Genomic DNA, 26,600 nt, shown 5'->3' with positions numbered 1-26,600 from the left:
AACTGCTGCCAATCAGACCCACACCAAGGCCCTTGTTTCCTTAGCCCACCGCATTTGTCTCCCCAGGAACAGTAGGTCCCTAAGTGGCTTAGCCACCACCAAGATCATCCGCACACTCGATGCACAGATGGCTGGGAGCTGGCTGTGACTTAACCTAATTATTCCGGCCTTTCCACTCTGAGAAATACTCATCAGAAAGCTGAGACTTTGAAAGACGGTTCAGATCTCAGCCCCCTAACGAGAACCATTCTGCAGGCAAATAAGTTCCCCACTTAAAGAAAGGGACATGGGTGGCTTGTTATTTGTCTCGAGAGAAGGAAGGAAGAGGGTGCTGTGCACAATGGCTCTTCAGTGAGCAAAGGCCACAGAGGAGCCCAGAAGGCCACTGTCTGTCACACAGGGAGTCTGCAGAGCTATCATCCCCAATGCTCCCCTCCCCCAGCCTCTTTTGCATGCTTTGATGGGAACTCACCTCTCACTTCCTAGTCTCTGCAGGACCCTCAGCATTTTACTGTGGGCTTTAACTGGTCATCTTCTTCCTGTCTCTGTTTCTCTGCCTATCTTTGTCTGTCTGTCATTAGCTCTCTGTCTGTCTGTCTGTCTCTCTCTGGTGACGGTGCGAAGGGTCACATCCAGGACCCCACTTATGCTAGGCAAATTCTCCACCACTGACCTACACCACTAGCCTGTACTTCTCATTAGGAGATAGAGATGAAACCTTGTTAACCTCTCTTCCTTTCAGTCCTAAAGAACTGTCTGCTAGAAATAAATTTCCCCACCCGACTGCCATTAAGACAAAAACCAAGCCCAGCAGGCTGGCATGTGCCTATAATCCAAGCACTGGGGAGGCTGACGCAGAATTGTAGCAAGTTTGAGGCCAGCCTGGGTTACAATGGAGAGTGTGAGGCCAGCTTGGATTACATAGTGACTCCCAGTCTCAAAACAACAATAACAACAACAACAAAAACCAAAAAAACAAAACAAAACAAAACAAAAAAACAAAAACCAAATGTAGACAGCAGGAAGACCGATGTATTTTAAGAGTGCTCCTGCATGGCATGAAATGGTCCCCACTGGCTTGGCAGAGACAGAAGAGGAAGCCATTTATATTTGGGAGCTGGGAGGAAGGGGCGTGTCCCCGCAAGGTCAGAAGCAGCGGTTTCTGGGTCCCACAAGCAGTGAGGCGCCAGAGCACACAGCAAGTGCTACATGTCAGGCAGCCAGCACTGCAGCCAGCCCGGGGGGCGCCGGGGGCCAGTGGTGACCAGAGCACTGCCCCTTAATGTAGCTCCCGCCTGGCCTGCGGCTGGGTCAGCCTGAGACTGCAGGCTCTGTGGGGGTAGCTGGGGACACAGTGTGGAACCGGCCACCTTCTAGTGGCGAAGGCAGCAGCTATCCTCTCCTATTCATTAGACCTCAGCGAGGAACCAGGGCTTTCATGTTCCTCCCCAGACCTCACCTGCTTAACCAGGATGTCTGCTCTCGGCTCTGCCTGGTGCAAAGAGCTCAGTTTTTAATTGTCTGTCTTCTAATTAAAGAATGTGTCTGTGTTGTTGGTTCACACTGGAGGCGATGACCCTGTGCCTCTAAATTTCACATGGAATAAAAAGCAGTGTTTGGAATCCTAAGTTCAGCTACCGAGAGATGTTTTTTTTCCCTGATGATTGTTGTTCCCTGAACTCTGCAGCTGCGATACCTGTCAGCTGTGCATTGCTTTTTTAACACTCCCAGGTCCCCAGGTCCCAGGTAGTGGGCTCCAATGGGTCTCAAAATAGACCAGGAACACAGGGCTGATAAGGTCCCAGTGGGCAGAAGGTAACATTACACCATCTGTGACCAAACCTCTAGAACAATCCGATCTGGGTCACCCTTTGCTCCAAAAGCTGGCTGGGCTGTGTTAAGAAGTGGGAGCTCCTCAGACAGTGTGTGCGCTTTCCTTGGAGTCAGTTAAACTTCCACTCAGCTTTGCAGGGGTCACAAACCACCACGCAGTAGGTAGGCTTTTCTTCTTTTTCCTTTTCCTTTTTTTTTCTTTAGAGGGCTGGATCGCCAAACAAATGTCCTGGTGGCCGTTAAGCTGAGCGAAATTCTTTGCAGGAGCACGTGTGCCAGTGTGTTGACAATGCCCGGCACACTTCGGGAGCCTTTTGGCACAGAGAGTAGCACAATTGGATTCTGGTGCTGGGGGGGGGGGGGGCAAAGCGTGCTGCTAATTTGTGCAACCACTGCCTGCGAATGAGGAGCCCAGGGATGGTCCCTCCACAGAGAGACCTTCAGGGCCCCAGGGCAAATGGGTTTTGCAGGTGATGAGAGGAAAGCCCCAGCCCAGAAAAAATGTTGGTTTCTGCTGGCCAGTGCGCCCGGTGTGAGGACACCTAGCCCCTCTCCAGTGTGGTCTGGATCTTGTGCCTTCTCTCCTGGAAAAAAGCTGCCTCTCTGAGCGACAGAATGGCAGCTGTAGACCCCATTGGGAGAGGAAGGGAACACACTCAAATATTTATAGAGGAAACCAGGAAGCGAGGAGGTGCAGCCAGCCTTCCTGGTGGGGCGGCTGACGCACACTGCCATCCTCAAGGCGGTTTCCTTCATTCCTCTGTACCTCAGTTTCTCAGTGCAATAATGGACGAAACAGGACCCCCTGCCCCAACCGGAGGCGCCGAGAACACCTAATTCATGTTTATGCTTCTTTGAGATAACTGGGATTACCGAGAGCATCATTACACAGAAGATTACATCTTTGTTGTCAAATGCCAGACATTCATCTGGATACCATGATGTAAGGCAAGGGCTTGCCAAGGACTTTCTTGGGGCCATCTTTTTGACTGTCTACTCAGGTGACGTCCCTTTCCCCTCTCTCCTTTTATTCTTTTCCACGGTGACTCCCAGTTGTGTCATTTGTGGGGAGTTCTACAGGGGAGGAGCCTCCGATTTCTCTTTGCTTGGATCGGAATCTGTTCGCTCATAAATCTTGGTCACGGGGCTGACTGGACGGGACCCTGCTAGCCGTGACGCTTTAGGTCACAACTCTGTAGCCTTTTATGGAAGATAACCTGTCCCTTTATACTTGGTTTCCCCCCTTTCAAAGTGCAGACTTCATTGTTTGGCCGGGGTGAATACATTACTTCCTCTTTGGGGGGTATGTGTTTCGTATCCTGCTGAGTTTGAAATGTCATATAATTTGTTGGTCTTGCTGGATTCTCTTGGAGGTTTGTTTGTTTTTGGTGTTGCCAAATTGTCACTGGCCACCAGAGCCCTGGTGCTTCCACCTCCTGATTAATGATGTTATAGAAACTCCTAGCCCTTAGCATTTACCAAGAAATAGGTATTCGGTTTTTAACTGCTCCCTTGGTTCTGCTGCCTGAGAAGGGAGTTCCCCCAGCCGGCACGACAAAACCCACAAAACCCCACAAGCCTGTTATCTTTTCTTCCTCCTGTGCTGTCAGGCTGCTGTGTTGCTGGGCTCATTATCTGGCTCAAAACTGGGCTTCCTATCAGACCATCCCCTGGTGGAATAGGGTGGTGATGGGGAGCGGTTGGGGGAGACCCACAGACTGATCTGCTGTGCTGCAAAGTGCAAGATTTCTGATGGTGCCTGGGATCGCCTATATCATGCTCCTAATTCTCAAAGCACCATTTCATTATGTATTATAATGGAACCATTTCCCTGAGCCCTTACTTTGGGCCAATCGCCAAGCCAAGACATCCGGGTCCCTCCGTAGGGCTTGGTGGTGAGTTCTGCTTCTTCCTTATTTAACGGATGGTAGAACAGAGACAAAGTGGTGAGAGGTGGGTGATTAGTTCACTTGGAACTCAAGGGTCGGGCGGATACCTCCATCAGCTCCATCGTTCCAGTGTTCTGGAAGAACGCCGTGGGAGAAGTCTGTTACTGGTGCCCAGTGCGGCCCGCACGGCCCCACTTCTGGGCTGTCTTAGTGAACTCTGGGATGTACTCAGGGAACACTGCGCCATCCTGCTAATCCAGTGAGGGGTGCTGGCTTAGAAAGTGATTCTGGGGGTGACACAAGTAGCTGAAAACTCTTTCTAATATGTCTTTAACTATTAAGACTGCCTTGTGGGCCCCAGGTGAGCATCCTTGAGATGGACGTGCTGGTCACAGTCTTGGGCCATGTCCCTGTTGCTGAGTTTTGGGGACACAGCACACTTCTCAGAATCCTGTGTTGCCGTCACCTTTCGAGCAAGTCCATTTTCTTGGCTTCCTGATTTTCTTCCTATCACTCTGGGCAATGTTTTGCTTGCTTCTTCAGAGTCGGTGGTCCCCAATGTGTCTTATCTCAGGGTGTTCTCATTTTCAGGGGTCTCCTTCATCATGGAGGTTCAATCGGCAGCTCCATGTAAGTGGCTTCTAGGTCTTAACTTCAGACTGATCTTTCTTCCTGGACTTTAAACTCAAAAGGTCCAATACCTAACACACTTTCTGGGTCTCTTCTCTCTGTCAAGGGCCCCACTGACCATCCATTCATCCAGCCAGAGGCCTTGGCATCGTTCTGTATCCTTCCCACTCTCTCCCCCAGGACACCCTTCTAACAAGTCCTAGACCATAAGGACTTGAATTCCTCCATTTCTCTCCATCCCATCAGAACCACAGTATGAGTCCTGGGGCATGGACAGAACTACTTTATATCCCACTGTCTTCCCAGAGCTTTGCAAATGGCAGAGGACAGAGGCCTCTGTTAGTTATGTCTCCGGTGGCAGAACAAATTATCCTAAAACTTGCTTGCTTAGGGCAATGGATACTCATTGTGTCACCGTTTTTGTGGGTCGGGAGCAGCTGGACTGAGGTTAGCTGGGACGTGAGCCTGGGCTGCTGTGGCCTGAAATCATACTGGGCTGCATGTAGGATCTTCTTCAAGATGGTGCATGCAGGGGCCCTTGGCTACTTTCTGCAATGTGGGCTTCTCCAAATGTCTTCTTGAGTGTCCTCATGTCATGGCAGCTGACTTCCCCAAGTTGGGGAGATCCATGAGCAACAGCAAAGAGGAACGTGCTACCCTGCTGCCCTAATCTCTCTCGGATCATTTTGGAGGGGGCATACTGACAACATTTTGAATTCATTAAAAATATGAAATATAGCTCCCTGCTACTGGGAAGGGAATCAAGTTCCCCCTCTTTTCTTTTCGACAGGGTCATGCAGTTCAGGCTGGACTTGAACTCAATATGTAGCCCAGGTTGGCCTTGAACTCTAGGCAACCCTCCTGCCTCAGCCTCCAGAGTGCTAGAACTGAAGGAGTGTGCCATCCTATCTGGCTGAGCTCTACCTTTTGAAGAGCACATTATCAAGAATCTGTCAACTTTCTTTAAAACATCACAGCATCTGAATAAAGTGAAAATGTGTTGAATACATGTACCAATATTAGACTCTCAATTCACCAATTTATCCGGCTCTTTACTGGGTACTTAACATCCTCAGGACTTCCCCCTGGGGAGAGGTTGAAAATCCTCACGAGAATGGAAACCATAAAAACCGAGATGGTCCTGGGGCTTCATCGTGTGAGTGGTGCAGACCAAAAGGCCACTCTGCGCCATCAGCCTGGCCATTGCAGGCCCAAGCCCACCCCAATCCCTGACCTAAAGTCACTGTTTGTTTCTTTGTGATCACTCAAGCTCTGAATAACCTCCTTCTCCTGCTTGGTTGCAAAATGTATTTTGAAGGCATCTCCGCGGTTGGCTCCCGTTTCGTTCCTTAGCTGGTGGGAGACTGCGTGGCAGCGTCCTGAGTCTCGTGCAGAGCTTTGCACCGCTCAGCCGCATAGAAGCAAGGTTGCCCATGTCGCCTAGCCCGTGCGTGTGTGCCCTCAATGGTGGCTATGGTTTGTGCATTGTGGGGCGCTGAAGCTGCTGCCCCACGGCCCGGAGAGCTGGAGACCCACTTCCGGGCTCGTTCTCAGTCTGCTCCTGGGCCACAGGTCCAGCGTCAGGGGTCAGATTCTTGGCGTCCCTTTCTGAGAGGTTGCTAGCCTCAGACAGGGCCCTTTCTGCCTTTGTGAGCTCCTTTGGAAAGCCTGTCTCCTGTCCTCTCCTGCAATCCCATAAGACCCAGGGAAGCCCGACACGAGGAAGGGCAGAGCCTGAGAGCTAGAAAATAGCTGTGGAATGCAGGTCAGACATTTCCAGATCTTCCTCTGTGTCACTCCAGGGGTGGCAGGATGGCCTAGGAACTAAGGAGCTGGGCTCCACACTGGGCTCGTGGTTTAGTTCTGCTCCATGCAAGACTCACCTTGTTTTTTTTTTTTTTTTTTTTTTGAGACAGGGTCTCACTGGGTAGTCTAGGCTGGCCTCGAATTTGTGGCAATCCTCCTGCCTCAGCCTTCTGAGTGCTGGGATTATAGGCGTGTGCCCCCATACCCTCCCCAAGAGACTCTTTAAACCTTAATTTATCATCTGTCAAACGGAAATAATACCCTCTTAAAATTGTTAGGAGAATCAAATGAGATAATCTATACTACACAATGGCCTCGTATCCAGTGTGTACTTAATACACATTAATACTTACTGTTTTATCTCTACCCACATTTTATTGGGAGGGTGGTACGCAAATATTACCCCTGCCAGTAGAGGACCCTTGTTTTCCTATTTTTGGATCCTAAATAAGTAACCCTCAATGTGTCCTTGGGGAGGGGAGCATATGATGTGCTTTTTGCCCTCCCAAAGTAGAAAGCTAGCCAGAATCAGTGGTTATAGTTGGGGTGTGTGTGTGTGTGTGTATAGGACTGGCTTGATGTTTTTACGAAGTTCATTGCTGTTAGCTTTTTGTTATGAGGTTGTTGGTGAAACAGTACCATCACAATGAAATGACTGGGGACTTTTGCTTGTAAGTGGAAGAGACAGACAGACAGGGACAGACAGGGAGAAAGGCTTGTAGATGTTACCTAACATGGGCAAAAATTTAGGCCAAGACAGAGATGTGTATTCAAGGCAGGAGTCATAAGGTATAAAGGTACAGGGGATGTTTTCCTCAACTATTTTGGTGAGCAGAAAAAGGAGAAGGGAATTATTGTTTTAGATGGGTGTTGGCATCTGAGGAAGAAACCAGACAAAAGCAACTCTGTTCTAATTTTTTGAAGTTTCTTTTTCATAATTTTATTTGATATAATGCCTTCCTTGGGTAATATTCTCCTGCCTATCTCTGTCTATCGGAGATTGAACCAAGGCCTTTGCAATGAACTAAAACCCAAGCCCTTTTTAATTTTATATTTTGAGACAGGGTATTGCTAAGTAATTAAGTTGCCCAAGCTGGGCTCAAACTTGCTATCCTCCTGCCTCAGTCACCCAGAGTCCTAGAATTACAGACATGCACTACTACATCTGATTGGATGACATTGTTTTAAAAATTAAAACCAACTGATTTCAGAGCTAAGTGTGTAGGTCATGGGTAGAGCACTTGGTTACCATGAGCTGGGCCCTGGCTTTGATACTCAGCAAAAAAAAAAATAATAATAATAAAGTTGAGAGCCAGGGATTTAGCTCAGTGACATAAGCATCTGCCTGGCAAGCGTGAGGTCGTGAGTTTGATCCCCAGTACAAAAAAAAAGAAGTTTGAGAATTGAACCATGTCACATCTCACAGATGTGACTGAAACCTTGGTGTTTACTCCATGCATGCCCAACAATCCCTGGCTAGGTGTCCAATGGTTTCACTGTGACCAGGGGAATCTTGTCACTGTGATGTGACCCTCCAAGGCCTTTTCTTTTGCTTTGTTATTTTCCAACATGCTGGTGACTTATTTTGCAACATGGTGACTTATTTTGCTTGGTTTTAATTTTTCCAAAGAGAACAATTCCCTGCAGAGACTGCCTGTGGCTTCTCTATCACCTGTAGTGAAGTCTCACTTTCTGCACAACCCTGGCAGCTCGGACCTGTGGCTTACATTTCACCAGAGCTGCCTCTGCCACACAGGTAATCAAGGCCGGACCTTCACACCAAGGCTGTGCCACAGACCGGATAGCTAGGGGAACTCGGAAATCTTTATTTGATCTCAATTCTACAAGAAAACCTGTAGATGGAGAGAGGAAGATACAATGCTGACTGTCGGTTTCTACTGTTTTGTTTTTTGAGACAGGTTTTGCCATGTAGCCCAGGCTGGCCTTGAACTCCTGGCTAATTCCTCCTGCCTCAGCCTCCAGGGTATTGGAATTACAGGCTTGCCCCACTTCCCCTGGCTCTGCATTTCTGCTTTTAAAATGCTAAGATGCTCTTCCTGCCTCCCTCTGATTTGTCACTTGGCCTTGGTGGTGGTGTTCTCTGTTGCAAGGCAGCAAAGCCTCTGGTTAGTTCCTGCTGAAGGCTCTTTGCTGCCCAAGGCTCCGGCGTTTCCCTTTTGTCCGCCACACGCCCCCAGCAGAGCAGGGCCCAGACCGTGATGTTGGGGGAGGAGCTCTTACTTAGAAGTCAGCCTGGCTTAGCGCACGCTGCGTTCTAAGAGGGCGCAGGGCTCGCGCTAGGCAGGGATGCGCGGGCAGAGGCGCCCCAGCCCCTGGGGCAGGGTCGCGCCCAGCTTGCTCCTCCCCGTCGGAGCGGAAGGCGCTGAGGTCAACAGCTTCAGTTTGTTTTTGCTCCCCGCCTCCCGAGGTCCTCAGTCTTGATTTTTCTGCTCTGCGCTCGCTCGGTTGTGTTTTCCCTCTTACTTCCTGTTGCTGCCCAGCTCTTCCTTTGCAGACCGGCAGCCGGGAGGAAGCGCACACAGCCAGAGGGAGCGGGGAGGGGCTCAGGAAGCGTCGCCCCGAGCCGCAGCGAGGAGCAGCGCTTAGGAGTCAAGGTCAGGGCTCCCACGACGGCCCGCCCAGCAAGGCCCAGTGGGAGGGATCGTTTGCATCGCTCTGTGCAAAAACTGCACACAGGCTGTCCCCAAGCCTGCTGGTGTGTAAGGTGGTGCCTGCTTTAGAACTGCGCGACAAGCAGGCGGTTCCCAAGGGCCAGTGGAGGACACGGAGAATCACCTGAAAGGGAACCGGCGCCCGCAGAGCTAACGCGGTGCACCTGTCACACTAACGTCCTGCCCATGTTACACGGGGATGCCAGACCTTTTTTATCTGGTTCAAAATGGCCTTGAGCTCACTCTCGAATTTGCAATGATTCTCCTGCTTGGCCTCCCAAGTGCTGGGGTTACAGGTGTGTGCCTCCACGCCTGGCTAGATCTATGTGGTTAGAATTAGACCTCTACCCCACCAGCTCTTCCTCCCTTCTTTCCTTCCTTTTTTTTTTCTCTCTTCCTCCCTTGCTCCTTCCCTCTGTCCTCTTTTCCTCCCTTCTTCTTCCTTCTTTCCTTCCTTTTCAGTCACTGTCTTGCTATGTTGCCCAAGCTGGCCTCCGACTCCTGGGCTCCAGCAATCCTCCTGCCTCAGCCTCTAAAGTAGCTGTGACTACAGGAGTCCACTACGGTGCCCTGTTGGTACAATTCTTCATTTCTGGGAGCCTCGGTTCTCTAAATTTTAAAAATTTGGGGCTGGGGATTTTGCTCAGTGCCTGATGAGTGCGAGGCCTGAGTTTGATCCCTGGTACCAAAAAATTTTTTTTGATTTTTCTGTTTAGCACTGGTCTGTAAGATGAATTTCCTACCCTTGAAATGGGACCAACAATATGTTCCTTTCAAGAGTGTCATGCGTCAATGAGAGAGTAATGAAAATACCAGGAGTGGCCCCCAGCAGGTTCGCAGGATAAACACACTTCCCTCTCCCTTTGTAGTTATTGTATCTGGACCCAGAGTGGCCTCCATTAACATAATAAAGGTTTTGGGGTCTAATTTCATTTAAGGGCTTTAGAAGAACTCTGAGAAACTACTAGTGAATGACTTGGCAAAGAAAAAAATAAATAAATGCATGACATAAACTGCTTCTTTGGCTTGTGTTTCTTTTATCTGTCACAGGGCAGTGAAGCGGGAGGGCGACCAGGAGCACTGTCCATGTTCACTCTTGGTAGCTTGGAGCCTGTCTGGTCCTGCAGGAGGAGGGCATTGAGGAGGCATTGCAGCAGGGCCTGTCCAGCGTGGCAGAGGCCCCCAGGCGCCACCTCCCTGGGCACACGTGCCACCTGCCAGGGGATCCCGCCCTGCCCCCAGCTCTCACCTCACGCTGAGCTGCTTGCTGGGCTTCTCTCCCGCCTCGATGTGGGCCTTTGGAAGTGCTGCGTAGCCCTGAGGATGGGACACTCAGCCACATGGCACTGGCCTTGGCCTTCTCTCCAGCCACCTGGCTCCTCCCCATCCTGGATTATCTCGGGGACACAAAGCTCGTCCTTCCACGTGGCCCCCCAAAGCACCATTTTAGGCAGATTCACTCAGATCAAGGCTGAGCTTGGGGTCCCGCCCACCGTGGGTCCCCCATCCTGGGAAGACACTTTGTTCCTTGCATGCAGCGCTCACAGCTGGTCTCTATGCACAGAGCCACTCACTGACCCTCTCCCTGCTCCTGCAGAGCCCCAGATGCCCTTGCTCCCAGCCTCTGCAGCGGGCCTGCTCCCCAAGCCTGCAACAGGCGGGGTGGGGGAACAGGAGAGAGGCAGGTGGGCTGTCTATCTGTTCACTCATCTCCTCAGAGCCCTCACTGGGCTGGTTTCAATGAGGAGCTCATAGTCAGGGGAACCTTGAAGTGTGGCCACCAATCCATCATGGGGTGCTCTGTCCTGTGGGGACAGAGGATTCTGGAAGGCTGAGAAGCCAATTCACGTCTCCTTTCTTCCTCCTGTGGTACACAGGCTCAAACCCAGGGCACTGCGTGAGTGAGGCAGTGCTCTAGTGCTGAATCTTGGTATTTATTTCTATTTATTTCTTTTCTATTTTGAGATGGCTTTTCACTGAATTGCCCAGGCTGGCTTTGAACTTGTGCCTCAGCCTCCTGGAACTCCAGACACCCACACCACTCCCAGCAGGCAGAAATTCCTTTCTTTCTTTTCTTTTCTTTCTTTTTTTTTTTTTTTGAGACAGGGTCTCTATGCACTTCAGGCTGGCCTTGAGTTCACTTTGTAGCCCAGGCTGGTCTTGAATTTGCAATGATCCTCCTGCCTCAGCTTCCTGAGTGCTGGGATTATAGGCATGAGCCACCACGCCTGGCTAGAGATTCATTTCTTTTTTGGTGAATGAAATACTTCTTGAAAGACACTAAGAAACTATTTAATCTTTTCTAATTATTAAAATAAGAGCCACTTTGTAAAATGACTTTGTAATCATCTTTGCACGTTATTTACTAATCCCCTTTCATCTGGTGATTTGAATCTTTCTTCAGCCCTGGGAGAGTCTGGCATAGTTTGTTTTCCTCTGGATTCTTCTCTGTCCTGTCCTGGAATTCCTGTAAGGGAGCTGGACCCATGGATCATATCGTCACGTCTCTAAATGTCTAGCTCACGTTTTCAATCTCATGAGAAAACCAGCCTGCTCTTCCATTTAACACATTCGCTCTTTGTGGATGAGTATCTGTGATTCATTGCATCGTTCAGCAATTAGGTCTTCAATTTCCACTGACGCTAAGGGCTTCTTTTCCTAGACATCCGGTCCTTTGTGGATTTTGCATCTTTGCACATCCCTCTGGGGACAATAATTATACTTAATTTAAAGCTCTCTTCATTTTCCTGTAGTACCTCTCTCCCCAGGGTCTAATTTCTTCAGCGCATTGACTTTAGCGTTTGATTTTCTCAAATTGGTGGCGATCTTGTTCGCATGTCAAGCATCAGGTGAAGCCCGGGAGCCTGACAGGTGTTGGTAGCCGTGCGTGGTGAGGGTCGCTCCACTTCCGGAGGTGACCACAGGAGTCAGAGCCTGGCAGCTGTGCAGGGAGGCCGGAGTCCGGATGGAAGGAAACCAAACCTGGGATTAGAGATGAAAGGGTTAGAATGTGGAATTCAGATGAGGGGCCCAGCCTGGACCGAAGAGCCGGAGATGAATGCAGGGTGTTTGGGGCTGGAGGAGAGAAAGTCAAGATCACAGATGAGCGTCAGAGGTAAGGAGGTCGTTTCCGGGCAGGTGTAGCATTTACGGCACACGGAACAGATGGAAGTGGGCAGAAGGGAAGGAGGAAGACAGTCTGGTGACAGTGAGCCTCACTGGTCATTGGGCTGCGGAGAACTGGGGTGACATAGTGGAGATGGCCGGGGACTCTGGTCTGGGCGATTGGGGGCTGAGCTGCCAGAGAGGAGGTCAGAAGACAGAGGGGCCGTGGGAAGGGGTGAGCAGCTGGACACCAGGAATCCGAGCTGCTGACAGGACGTCAGGGTGGGCCATCAAGCCTGGACAGGCTGGGACCTCAGATGGGCTCGGGACCTGTCCACTGGAGGCAGGAGCTGCCCACCCATGTGGCCGGGGCTGCTGAGAGGGGTTGGGGCTTTGAGGGACTCCTCGGGGCTGGGAGGATGAAGAGGAAGCAGTAAAACAACCCGAAAAGGAGTAAGCCAGGAAGCAAATAGTCTGTGTCACAGGAAACCACGGGAAGACAGATTTAAGATGGGCCAGGCAGCGGTGGTCGGAGTGCGATAGGGAAGCAAATCCCAGAAATGTGGCGAGGGCACCGCGTCCTGGGTGCTGACCCGGCCGGGCTCTGGGCTACCCACTTCCCTTGTAGGAGCCTCAGGAGCTCCTAGGGGTGCTTGGGGAGGTGACCAGACTGTGGGAGCTTACAGGTGACTCGCTGTTGGGAGGGGGGTCTGGTGGGAAGAGGTGGGTCCCTGGGGCATGGCCTGGGGGTTCTCTCCCCCCCCCCCCCGAGCTGGGTCTCCTTTCACTGTCCACTTCCTGTCCACCACGCCCTGAGCTGCTTCCTCCGCTGGACCCTCTGCTACATGGTCCTACCAGGGAGCCCGCTGACCACCGTGGGCTGAGACCTCCACAGATGGTGGACTGCAACAAACCTCTGTCCCTTGAGGTCGTGGGTGTCAGCAATTGTGTCCTGGTGAGGAGGAGAGTGACTAAGTCAGCAGGTGCTGCGCTGTCTCTCATCATGGAAAAACTTAAAGCAGAGTGAGGTAGGCAGCGTGACCCTGGTCACACACGGCAGGGCGTGACACCATCTCAATTCCACAGCCTTCTGCATTATGAAATCCCACATTTGTAGCTCAAGGAGATGCTTTTCCTGCTCGTTGATGTGAATATACATAAATCGGACATAAATCTGTATTCCCTATCCATGGGCTCCAAGTTGAGAAACCCCTCGAGGTATCTTCCCAAAAGAGTTAAAGTCACCCTCCTGCTTCTTACGTAATTCATGGTTGCTAAATCTTGGAAGTGGCCTATCTGCCTCTCAAAAGACAGATGGATAAAGAAAATGTGCCATTTACTCACAACGGAATATCATTCTGCTCTACAGAAGGCTCAGCTGAGTCCTTTGTAGGCAAATGGGTGCATCTTGAGACCGTATTTTAAGAGAAATCAGACACACAAGGTTAAATATCACATGGTTTCTCTGATGTGAGAAATGCAAACTATACATAGCAAAACAAAAAGATGGATAACAGGAAATAGATCTGCAGACGGGGAGGGGACCAAGAAATGGCGGGGAGGGGAGGGGCTCTGTGAGGCCGCTGCCCACGAGGAATGTGAGCACGGGGTACTGCAAACGTGCGCTGATAAAAATGAAAGCTTTTTAAAAAGCTGAGAAAAGGAAGTCCCCTCCTTTCCCCACTGAGCTTCAGAGAGGAGCAAACCTTTGTGTTATAGGTAAGCGTGCGGAAGATGGTCCCACGTTTTGATAGCTCTGAAAAGCAGTGTAGGTCTTGGGTGTGCAGAGCTCACGTGTCCTCCACACCCTGGGTCCTGGTTGTTTGGGGAGTACCTGCAGTACTTGGCAGTACCTGCAACCTGGAGACTTGGGTGAGCTCAGCAGGTTGAGTCAGTTCTACTTCTCGGCCTCCAATATGTGATAGACCTGGTAGCCCAGGCCCTGACTGCCTCTCTGGTGTTGTCTCCCTCTGTCCCATCTGGCACTCCATGCCAGCTACTCAGAACACTCTGGTGACCTCAGGACAGATCTCCCCTGCCCCTGGGCCTTTGCACATGCTGCTCCTTTCAGTTTTCTCCATCCTCCCCACTTCCTGGCCCTACCCAGCAGCCAGAATGATCCTTTTGAAACCTACATTCGAGCTTATCACCCTCTGGCTTGGTAGTTTTCCCATAGTGCAAGTAACAAAATCCACTTAGGATCAGTGGCATGGATGTGGTGCTAGGGCCACCTCCTCCGGGCAGTCTCCCCTGACTGACTGCTCCTCCTTGGCTTGCTTTAGGTTCGACCTGGTCGTCCTAACTTGAAGCCTAGGCTTGCCTCAAGTCTAGCACCATCTACATGGGCTTGTCACTGTCTTCTTGAAGAACTGCCCCATTACCCTGACAAGTCCTGTGTGTTTCTACAACCTGGATGAGCTCCCTGCCCAGCACCTGCCTTGTCTGATGGCCTTTATGGGACAAGGAAGAAGGAACTAAGAGTCTCTCTGACAGAGAAGAGTCCCTCTTCTCGTGACTCCAGGAAACCCTGAAGCCTCCTCGGCTCCCACAGCTGGCTGGAGCAGGAGGCAGCTACGCTTGCAAAGCTGAGGTCCTGGCCTGCAGCCCCACCACCTCCTTTTGGAGTTTGCTCAGTGCACATGCCTCTGAACTGACCCAGGAGAGCCGGGTAGCCGACGTGTCCCAAAAGGACGGCCGGCAGGTACAGAATGCCCCGGAGGCTTGCCCTCTGGGAGGGAGGGTGACATCTAGAAACTGGCCTGGCTGATTTTTATCAACCTGCCTTTCAGTGAAACTGTACGGTGCGAAATGGAACAAAGCAATCGCTTAACCATCACTGTCTGCTGAACCATCCTAGGCAGAAGCAGTTTTTGCTCAGCCTGATGGGAGAGGTAGTTATGAAGCCTTGATTAAAAAAAAAAAAACTCCCAGATGTAAGTGGCTGATGGCAAGATGAGTATTGGTGAAGTCTAGCCTTCTACACTGTTTATTGAACTTTACAGAGAGGCGCCAATCGTAGGCCTTAACTCTGCTGCTTTCTTTATAGCAGTGATGCTAAGGTGGAGGCGGTGTAGCTAATTAAATATTGTGGGCTGGAGTGGCTTTTTGGTGCTGTTGTTTCCGTACTGGGGATTGAACCCAGGGCCTCCACATGAGCTACACCCCTTACCCTCTTCTTAAATTTTTTATTTTGAGACAGAGTCTCACTGAGTCACCAAGTTGCCCAGGTTGGGCACCAGCTTGTGGTCTTCCTGCCTCAGCCTCCGACAGCACTGCAGTGACAGGCGTGACCGTGCCAGGCTGATGCTTGGTTCTTACCCCTGGGGTAAGTATGCTTTCTCAGAGCACGCTGGGAGTCAGAAAGGGAGAAGTCAGTTTAATTTTGCCGACGCCCCTCGGGTCTCGGCTGCGGTTCTGGTTCTAAGTCCCACTTCCTTGTTTGGAACCAGAACCGCAGCCAAGACCCGAGTTGGCTGGACTCCTCACTGCACAGCTCCTGGGACCAACGCGAGGGGCACACGTCAGGGCACAATGGAGCCTGGCGAGAGAATGCATGGAATAAGGTGTTATTCCATGCACAGAGACTTGAGCACGGAGCAGCTCTGCCCAGCAGCACAGCACGGAGGGGGTCTCTGCCCTGGGGCATCGAGTGCCAGGGAGTCAGGCCTGTGAGGACCACACTGTCCCACAGGTGCCCAGACTTTGTTCTTATTCCCTAACCTGTATGGTGTGACCACTGAGTGCAGAGCACTTCTGAGGTGTTGGAGATTTCACGGCATCTGCAGGGGTCCTTGCGGAGGCTCTGCATGAATCCTGTGCCTTCTCATCAGGCAAAGGACTTGAGCATCATGAGTCTGGTAACCCTCGCTGGGAGAGGGTGCTGGGCACCTCCACTACCAAGGGGACGCCCACATATTGCACAGAGGCCCCCGGGATCCAGGGACACCGGAACCCTGTGACAAGCCCCTTTCACTGGATACCTTCCGAAGTATGGGAGACAGGAGGTCCCAGCACGCGGATGTTTGCTGCCAGGCCCCATGTCCTGGAAGACACTGGAGGGCTTTTCTTCACTCCATTCCTCAAATGCATCTCCAGAAGTACAGGAAGTGACATTTAAAAAAAACATTAACACTCTCAGTGCCAATGGCAACTGCCCTTCCTCTGTGTTTCCCCGCTTGCTTTTGACACCAGCGTCCTGTGTCCTGCAGAGCTGCTGTGTCCTGGGGCAGCATCTCTACCTCACCCTCGGCCCCAGTGTCTGCTGTGTCAGCCTTGGGTGAAGTGGACACACAGCCCCGCCGGTCAGATGGGCAGCCGTGAGCCTGGCCCTCAGGACGTCGCGAAGGATCCTCCGGAGGAATGTCCATGGTGTGCTACTTGAGACCCTAGTTCAATCTTTGACCTTCATATTTGCTCTGGTGCCAGAAGTGATTTGTGGTGTTTCTGAATGTTTTGACACTGTTTCGAATCCTAACCCTAACCCTAACCCTAACCCTAACCCTAACCCTAACCCTAACCCTAACCCTGATCCCAACCCTTGTTCCTTGTTGCTTTTCTCCCCAAGGTGTAAAGTCTACCAATACTCTCATGCAGGAGCTCTGAAGATGGCCCAGGACCCACACAGGCTTTCCTTACCTTTCCTTTCTTGCCTCTCCACCTCCGATCCCTGCCAGGCCCTTCGGGCAGCCCTGTCTTGCCTGCTGTGTGCGTGTGGCCCTCCAGCCTCTGCTGTTACAGCTGTAACCATAGCGAGACCCCCAGCTTATGAGAGATGAGTGAGCTCTCTTTCCCAAAGCTGAAATCCCTTTTGAACTGGGCGACACTCACAGCTAAGCTTCCCTGTGTGGGTGGAGAGCCTAGTGGTTGGGGAAAGAAAAATTCAGCAAGCTGGAGACATAGCTTGGTGGTAGGGTACTTGCTAGCATGTATGGGGCTAGATTCAGTCAATTCTTAGTCTAAAAAACAAATCAAAACAAAAGAGGCTGGGTGTGGTGGCACACGCCTGTAATCCCAGCATTTGGGAAGCTGAGACAGGAGTATCACTGGGAATTCAAGGCAAGCCTGACCTATGAAGTGAGTTCAAGGCCAGCCTGAACTTCATAGTTAAACCTCGTTTCAAAAAAGACAAAAACAAGGCAACTCTTCCCTCCCCCGCCCAAGTTAAGCATGAATGTACCTTAGTGCAAAGGAAATCTATTTTGGTAGTAAATGGTCATTTTAATTTAGTTTAATTTTTTTTTGGTACTGGGAATTGAACTCTCGACCTCACACTTGCCAGGCAGACACTGTGCCACTGAGCTCAATCCCCAGCCCAGAAACCTATTTCAGAGGCACAAACAACCTGCTTTCTTACCTGCATGCCCCTTTCCTCCATGGACTCACAACAGAGAGAAAAGGAAGCAGAAAAACCCACCATCATTTTCCCCATCCAGTGTGTTCATTCCATGCAACCATGCATCCATCCTTCCCTCCATGCATCCATCCCTCTGCCCATCCATCCATCCACTCATCCATGCATCCATCCATGCATCCATCCATCCATGCATCCATCCCTCCACCCCTCCACTCATCCATCCATCACCCATCTGTCCATCCATCCACCTATCCATGCACCCCTTCCCCCATCCATTCACACCTCCATGCCTCCCTTCGTTTACCCATGCATCCCTCCCTCCTGTATCCCTGCAAACCTGCCCTGTGCCCTCTTCCTCCCTTCTGCACTGTCCTCCACCCTCCCTGGGGTGGCTGATATGAGAACCCTCCCTGCTCCCTTCCTAGCCCCACTGGGATGTGTCCTGTCCTCTGTTTTTTTTCTCCCTGCTTCCCTGTTGATTACACCACTGTCCTCTCTGTGCTCCCAGGGCTCAGCGCTCTCACTGTCCCATCCAGGTCGTCCTCACCTGCAGACGGGCCCCAGGCAAGCCCTGTGTGGAGGTCTGCATGCGTGGCTTCTGCTCTGGCTTCTGGGACATGGCCCCTCCACCTCTATGTGGCCCTTTGGTCTCTAGAGTGGCTTTGTTCTGGCCAGAGCCCACCCCTCCTGGCAAAGCAGGTAGAGATGGGCAGTTCCTTTGCTTTACTGTGGCTTTTACTAAAGTGGCAGAGGCTGGCACAAGAGAACAGGTGGAAGGACGGGATGCTAAGGGGCACCGGAGAAGCCAAATCTCTCTCACATGTTGCTACACCGTTCTTGGGGTGCATATAGAAGACCACGCCCTTGACCATACTTGTTAACCAGGAAATATTAGCTGTAAAATAGCATGCACAGTCTCACAGTGTCAATTTATGGTGGGGTTACATCACCACAAATCCACTGCAAACTGAAAATATTACAACAAAAGTGCTTTTACTAAGGAGACTTGGTGGTGTATGCCTGTAATTCCAGCTACTGGGGAGGCTGAGGCTGGAGGATTGCAAGTCTGTGGGCTGGCCTGAACAACTTAGCGAGATGGTCACAAAATAAAATCAAGAGGACAGGAGAATTCCTAGTACCATGCCAAAAGAAAAAAATTACTACACCAACCTACCGATCAGCTTAGGTGAGCCTCGCCTACTTTGAATATGCTCAGAACAACTACATCAGCTTATTTTACGATAAAGTATTGACTGTCTCAGGAAACTCATGAAACACCGTCCTGAATGCAAGAAGCAGAAGGCTGTGTAGGCGGGGATGGCTTTGCAGCACCATCAAGCTGAAAAATCTAAATCAAACCGTGTAAGTCAACGGCCATCTCTATGAGACACATTCATGAACACGGAGAGCCGTAACCAAACCACACAGTCCAGACCCATTAAAGAGACTCTGTGCTTTCCTCTTTTTACATTTTATTTAGTTTTTGAGACAGAGTCTCACTGCTAGGTTGTCCAGGCTGGCTTTGAACTACTGGGCTCAGACAGTATTCCTGTCTCAGCCTCCCCAGTGGCTGGACTCCAGCTACAGTCTACCATGCCTGGGTCCCTGAATCTTTTACAACTAGTATACACCAATGTGTTTTTTGGTGTGTGTCTTTTTTGAGACAGGGTCTTGCTATGCAGTTCAGGCTGGGAGCTCACTTTGTAGCCCAGGTCTCGAATTTGCAATGAGCCTCCTAGGAGCTCCAGCCTCCTGAGTGCTGGGATGACAGGCGTGTGCCACCACACCTGGCTTGCAATGTGTTTTGTGCATATGTGCTTTTTAAAAGGAAAGGTAGAGCGGAGCTTTGCAGTGCAAAGGAGCGGAGAGCTCTCTGCAGGCTCTCAGGCAGCTCCAGGATAGGCCGCAGAGGTCTCTGCTGCGGCTGGCTCCCGTGCGCTTCTCAGGCTGAGGGTGACCAGAGGAGGCTGAGAGTGCCCGGGTTGGACACTAAAGGGCCATGTGCTCGCGGCCTCCAGGGACAGTGGAGCCTGGAGGCACAGAGCAGATGCTTGCACAGTTAACTTGCCAGGGAAGTTCACCGAGGGTCGCTACAAAGGGAGTGAGCTTGCTGCTTATGTTTATTGTTTGGGTTAATTGCGTGTAAACCTATTTTTGTATTGTGGGTTATACAGCAGGAGGCAGACAGGTAGTCACCTGTGGATCCCTGGGATCAGGTCTGGACCCGCTCAAACACAGGATGCCTCGGCTCTCTGGGTCCTGGTGCTCAGTTTGCACAGAGCCTGGATGCAACTTCTGCGCGGGCTCTGAATCATTGCAGGAGGATGCATAGGAGCTCATGGGTGCAGTGCCCTGCAGATGAGAGATATGGCATCCCTGAGGGAGTAATGAGAAGAAAAGAGTCTGTTTGTGTGTAGTACAGATGTAATTCCGTCCTCCGAAATATTTCTCATCTTCAGTTGGTTATATTTTTGGATGTGGAACCCATTGATTCAGAGGGCCAACCAGGCGGGCTTATGGTTCGCACTAGGGCATGGCAGATTCCTGGTTCCACGAACAATATAGCTAATGTGTGCAAAGGTCCTTAATTACCATGCTTTGTGGCTTTTTTCCCCCCTGAGACAGAGTCTTGCTATGTAATTCAGGCTGTCCTGGAACTCACAGTGATCTTCCTGCCTCAGCCTCCCAAGGGCTGAGGTCACAGGTGTACATCACTACGCCTAGCTCCTGGCTTTGTTTTAATCGCCGAATTTCCACATCCTCTGGGTTTCTCTGTGGCAAAGAGTAGATTTAATGTCTTATAACTCAATTAGTGTGTGTTGGTATTGTTATCATTATAATTACTAGAAGGGTCTTTAGATGGATTTGATTTAGAACTGCAAAAGACTTCACCATTTGTAGTTATTGTCAAAACATATTATATATATATATATACACACACTCTTATGTATGTGGCATATATAAGTATATATAGCATAAGTATATTATATATACATATATATTTTATTTTATTTTATTTTTGTACTGGGATGACCTTTTCACTGAGCTACTTCCCTAACCCTTTTGAAAATTTTTAAATCTTGAAACAGGGTCTCGCTAAGTTGTGCAGGCTGGGCTCAGCTGTGCAAGTCTGATGGTCAGCCTCCCGTGTGCTAAGGTGACAGGTGTGCACCACCACTCCCAGCTTTTCAAATACATCTGCAACTTCTTTGGGCCCCCACGGTTCTTTCTCAAGCCTCATTGTTCTTCCAGAGCTTCGGCGAAGACACTGGAGGCAGAAGTGACACCGCCCCAGGAAGCACGCGTGGTGTCCTGGAGCTGCTGGCTTGGTGACCACAGAATGCCCAGCGCATGTGCTGCAGGGCTGAGCTTCTCTCCGTCGCAGAGGCCTGCATTTTAGTGTAAGAACAATGTCAGTGCTGCTCTGATACAGGCTTGGCGCAGGAGAGATGGAAACTTGTTGAAGTGGAATGATTGCCACTGCCGGATACATTTGGGCATTTTTCTTCCTTGCTAATGAAAACACAAAACACAAAAACACCCCCCCACCACCAAAAAAAAAAAACCCTTGGAAAAACCTAGCAAAGTATTTCGTTACCATCGAGAGTTGAGCGATGGTGGCCCCTGGTGACACAGCATGACACACAGCGCAAGACACACACACAGAGACAACAGCGGTACTGCCCACCGAGGGGGGGTCTTGAACCTTCTCTGCTTTGCCCCTTCCCAGCCTTCAGTGTCTGAACACGAATCCTGACCGCCTCAGCGCCAGGCCTGCACAAGCGGTATGGTCTCTTTGGGGAGCTCCAGGCTTAAGCTTCTTTGGGACCCGGCTTGTGGCTCCCCCTGACTGAGCTCACGCAGCCTCTCTTCCCATAGCGCCCCACTCTGAGCTCACTGTGCTATCAAAACCCGTCTTTCAAGCCGAGGGCTTGCAGGTCAACCGGACTTTCCCTCCGAGCTGTTTTTATTTTCCTGGGAGACTCCCGGTAAAATTACCTGAGCCTTCATCTAGGTAAATAAAGCTCCATGTGGGGAATTTGAGGTATGTGGTGCCACAAGTTGAGGAGATAATTTTGCGTGGGAGAGGGGGTCCTTTCCAGCAGCCTTTCCTTCCTAAAGGTAGGAACCCTACATTTCCCAAACCATCTCAGGGAGGTCACTCCATGACTGTGTCCCTCTCTGTCTAGGATGAAATAGGGACGAGGATTTTATAACTTTCCTACCCGACATGCTCTGACTCCAGGGAGCATGTGATTTCCTGGCATCAGTGGGATAGAGGGCACCTACCTTGTTCTCTTGAACATGCCTGGCTCTCCAGGTCCAATGATCTGCCTCCAGTGTGGGTGCCCCCGGGCTCGAAGCTCCACTATTCACAAAAGCCGGACGGTGGAGTCTGACGGGAGAAGGATGCTTGCAATGTGATCTGCACGGGCAACAGAATGGTCCTGTTCCTAAAAGGAAGGGAATTCTGACGCATACTGAAATATGGATAAAAATAAGAGATGTTATGCTCATGCAATAAGCATAATGCTGGCTATGAATAATTCAATTTTTCAGGGGGAGTCAGTACTAGGAATTGAACCCAGGCCCTGGACAGAGAAGTACATACTTTGCCCTTTTAAAATTTTTATTTTGAGACAGTCTTGCTAAATTGTTAAGTTGACCAGCGTGGGATTCAATTTTTGTGATTCTCCTGCCTCAGTCTCTTGAGGTGCTGGGACCATAGGTATGAGTCATCACATCCCATTTATATGGTTCTGCATATACGAAGTGCCCAGAGTAGGTAAATTTTAGGAAACAAGAGAAGATGATGTTTATTAAGGCTGGGAGGAGAAGTGATAATACACAGTTATTGTCCAATGGGTACAGAGTTTCATTTTGAGATCCTGGAATGGTTATGCAGGCCTATAATTCCAGCACTCGGGAGGCTGAGGCAGGAGGATCCTAAGTTTGAGGCCAGGATGGGGTACATAAAGATGTCTCCAGTCCTCCCCTCCAAAAACAAAAGTTTCAGTTTGGGAGAATGAAGAGGTTCTGGAGAAAGAAACAATGACAATGTATCTAATGCCACCACTCAGTTAAACATGGTTAAGATGGTGACTTTTGTTATGTACCTTTTGCTGCAACTAAAAAAGAACTGGCATTGAACTTAAGATGGACATTCAGTACTGTTGATTGGTTAATATATAAACTCAGGTGCCTCCCACTCCGCTTCATGGTCATTGTATTTTGTCCTCCTGTGCCTGTGAGAGGTGGTTGATTCATGTCACCACAACTCCTCAGCTGGCTTTTTTTTTTCCCTGCGGTACCAGGGATTGAACTCACGACCTTGCACTTGCCAGGCAGGTGCTCGTGCCACTGAACCACTAAACCCACAGCCCTCAGCTTGCTTTGAAACAATAGTGACTTTCACTGAGTTCTGTGGGGAAATGCGCACAGCGAGGAGTTTGTCACATCTTGCTCTCTTAGATCATGGGACAGGAGACAGCTGACAGAGGGTCCCAGGTGACAGCCCTCATTTAAATGGACCCAGTCTGGCCCAGTAGAGGGAAGGAACAGGCCCTAGAATGTTACTCTCAATTTTTCTTTCTTGCAGTTATGCAAAAAAAGGTCTAAGTAATGACATCTTGTCCAACCAGCCCCTTCCCCTAGAGCACTGAGTTTAATAAGGAATTAATTAATTTCCTTTAATAAGGAATTTCCTTTAGGAAGGTGACTTTTAGAAAGGAAACAAGCATGGTTTATTCTTGCTGCTTGTCTTAGTTACTTTTCTCATTGCTGAGGCAAAACCCCCGACCCCCACAGGTGAAGCAGGAAGGGATTATTTGGCTCACAGTTTGCAGAGGTTTCAGTTTGCAGTTGTCTGGCGCCAAGGCAGGGAGAGGGTTAGAGGAGAAGGAGATCCTGGCAGGCACAAGGCAGCAAAAGCAAGCAAGCAACCCAGTGAGACAGTAGCGGCTTCTTTCTGCCCCTTTTATATTCTATCTAGGCCACCCAGCTAAGGCGGTATCAAACCAATCAGCACACTGACGTAGTAATGGCCCACTCTTAATCCCAGCTTCCTTCATGCTGGTGTTGCACCGTGAATCAATCATAGCATCACACTCTAGATCTGGGAGCTCTGACAAAGCCCCACCAATGACCGTGTGCGCCTGGGAGAGACCTCTACACACAGGTCACAACACTGCCTAACCGGGAGCCTTCCGTGAGTCTGACTTGGGCCCACAGAACTCTCACAAGCATAGGCTTTGGTCTTTCTCCGGGCTATGGAGGTGCTGACAGGTTTGCAGAAACCATGGACATCAGGGACATCAAGGCTGGGAAGGCCACCTCTGGAAGAGCAGCATTGTGCAACCGCAGCCTCCCATCCCCTCTCCGCAGCCCCTCCTACTGCCCACCTCTGAATTTGACTCCTGTAGGTGCCTGGCGTGAGAGGGATCCTTAGTACTTGTCTCTCTGGAATCGGCTTCAGGGTTTATGCACACTGTCACACAAGTTAGACTTTCTCTGGTGGGCTTCCTTTCCTTTTAAAGGTTGAAGAATAACTTATCCCTTCAATGTGAACATCTATTTGGGTTGTTTCTCATCCAGATTATTTTGCAAATTATAGGAACATGTCATGAAAAAATAGTTTATAATACTCCTTGTGCCTGGAGCGACTCACAGGGAAAGACAAGGGTGGGGGGTAAGGTGGGCAACGGGCGTAAGTATCCTAAAGCACTTGATGGGTAATGCAGAAAAGTCTCCTAGAAATAACCCTGTAATTTTACTCTAAGAAAACCGAGGTGCAGGCCTTCCTTTGCGTCTCTGTGGCTCTCCCTACAGTGAAAAAATATTCTGATAAAAACCAAATGCTTTTTGGTTCACACATGCCCTCTTGGAACCGTACAAATACAGTATCTGGATTCTTAGCCAGCTGGGTGAGTTTCGGAGCACTGGAGACCAACGAGCTGGAGTTCGAGACCACCCCGAAGCTCTTCATGGATCTCAAACTGGGAATTTCCCCAGTGTTCCCCTCGAAGGCAAGCGGGTGCTTCGCAGATTTCATGCTCCCCCCGCCATGTGGCTCTGCCTCCCTGCTGGGCTGGGACTTCTGGTGGGGACAAGAACAGTGTCATGGACACAGCCTGTGGCTCCCTCCTCCTGTGTCGCTTACACACACCAGGTACTTCTCCATTGTTAATTTTAAAGGCCAGAAGCTTAGTCTTTATTAGCCTTTCCAAGATGGTCTATTTAGGACAGTTATTGCCTATTTTGAAAACACTCTAAGGGATAGGTACACATTGTGGTGTTTGACCCTAAAAATAGGAATTTATTCTTACCCTCCAGCACTGCATATAAAGAAAAGAGACATTAATGTCTAAGGTCTTCCCTCCCTGTGGCTAATGCCGAACAGCAACGTGTGTTAACCATTTTCAGACTGTGCTTGCGGGCAGAAAACAGAGGATTTCTTCTGTTATTTGTGAGTGTATACGGCAGACAGTCAGAGGGAAGGTAGTTGGTTAGATTTTAGTGATTTTTCCATTTTCAGATGTGTGGATCCCTGTCAAAAATGCTGGCTAGAGATGGGAGAAGCGGAAAGCAAACCGTGGCCTGCTGGGCCTGAGTCCACGCAAACCCCTAGGCTGCCCACACTTGGCTTCAGCGTGGGGCATCCAGACAGCCTCTCAGCTGTGGCCGTGAAAAGCCCCGGAGCCTACTAAATACCAGCTCTTGTCCTGCCCAGAGCTGGTCTGTGCTCTGTGGGGATGGGTGATGCTAGTCAAGGAAATTATAGGCTGTCCAGCCACCAGACCTTCCAGAAAGATTATGGGGTGACTTACTGATCTTTAGGTGGGTCAGGGATTTTGAAGGAAGGTTAGATTTAAAGCCTGTAGTTAGGTTTGGAAAGGTTGGGCTTGGAATCTCAGAGAGATGTAGATACAATGGAAAAAGCTCCAGGCAAAAAGGCACTTGTTTCTGTTCTTGTCCTGGTTCCCACACAGCCAGGCTCATCCCCTGGGGACATAGGTGACACAGCTGGCTTGTCAAGCCCTCCACCTTACAGATAGGGACACTGTAACTGAAAATGTGAAGCGAGTTCATCCCATTTCCCCACTGGTCAGATCAGAACCAAGGCTACAACATATTCTGCTGGCATCTGTGACTAAGCTTCCTCCCAAGGATGCCCTAGGACCTGATCATTCAGTTTCAGTGACTTACCATCAGATTTGCTATACCCTTGGAGGGCCTTTCTGGAGCTTCAGAGGTTCTGCTTTTAATGTGTTTCATGTTTAATGAAAGGGATTATGCTGGGGCCAACCACAGAAAAGTAGAAGCAAGAGAAATTTGGGAGGGTTCAATGTGGATAAATGACCTTAGCTCCTGGCTGTGGGCTAAATTATGTCCCCTCAAATTCATATATGGAACCTCAACCACCATGTATTAGTCAACTTTTCCATTACTGGGATAAAATATCCACAATTTAAAGAAGAGGTTTAATTTGGCTCACACTTTTAGGGGGTTCAGTGCATGGTTAGCTGGCTCCAAGGCAGAAATGGCATGGTGGACGGGAGCTGCTCAATTTATGGCACTTAGGAATCAGAAAGAGTAGGAGGGGGGGAGGATAAAGACAAGAAGACATTCTTTCTGGTCACATTCCCCAGTGGCTAGTCCCTGCCTCCACAGGCTGTGGTGGGCTGAATCACATCCCAGCCATAATCTTCCCTTCCCATAATGTGACCTACTTGGAGATACAGTAATTGAAGGTGTAATTAGCTAAAACAAAGTCCTGTTGGATTAGGGTGAGGCTCTAATCCGATGTGATGGGCATCCTTATAGAGAAAAAAATTGGACATAGAATAGTGTGAATGCCACATGAGGATAAAGACAAAAATTGGCAGGATGATTCAATAATCCCTGGGACCAAAGATTGGGAGCAAAGCAACAGAAGCCAGGAGAAAAGCATGGATCAGATTCTCCTTCACAGCCTCAGAAAGAAGAGTTAAATTAAATAAGTATGAAGCAGATGGACATGGCAGCGTGCGCCTGTAATCCCCAGCACTCAGGAGGCCGAGGCAGTAGGATCTTTGCAAGTTTGAGATCGGTCTGGGCTACAAAATGAGTTCAAGGCCAGTCTGCATAGCAAGACCCTGTCTAAAAAAAAAAAAAAAAAAAAAAAAGTATGAAGCCTTTGGTCTGGGCTGTCTCTATCCTTACCATTCCCAGGTAGTCTATTTCTGTAACATAACTTAGTGTATTTCTATAATGGACACTTAGGGCTTACTTGAGCTTCAGCCAATCCCAAGCAGCTGACTGATCACATTGTAC

The 26,600-nt window shown here is 49.9% G+C and overlaps 2 long non-coding RNA genes across 2 annotated transcripts; both read left to right on the top strand.

Moving 5' to 3' along the window:
* Positions 1-1,869: 1,869 nt before the first annotated feature.
* LOC106027438 (uncharacterized) lies at positions 1,870-26,268 on the top strand. Its single transcript, XR_001201029.3, has 4 exons — positions 1,870-1,995; positions 14,218-14,636; positions 15,135-15,260; positions 20,541-26,268. It is a non-coding gene; the product is annotated as an uncharacterized LOC106027438 (long non-coding RNA).
* Positions 3,524-5,526, top strand: LOC134478490 (uncharacterized). Its single transcript, XR_010051124.1, has 3 exons — positions 3,524-3,728; positions 4,314-4,352; positions 5,143-5,526. It is a non-coding gene; the product is annotated as an uncharacterized LOC134478490 (long non-coding RNA).
* Positions 26,269-26,600: the final 332 nt, after the last annotated feature.

The sequence above is a fragment of the Cavia porcellus genome, unplaced genomic scaffold (genome assembly GCF_034190915.1).
Source record: "Cavia porcellus strain 051 isolate PalLab524CR breed Dunkin Hartley unplaced genomic scaffold, mCavPor4.1 scaffold_13, whole genome shotgun sequence".
NCBI lineage: Eukaryota > Metazoa > Chordata > Mammalia > Rodentia > Caviidae > Cavia > Cavia porcellus.
The sequence above is the reverse complement of the archived record's forward strand: the minus strand, read 5'-3'. Positions and strand labels throughout refer to the sequence as shown.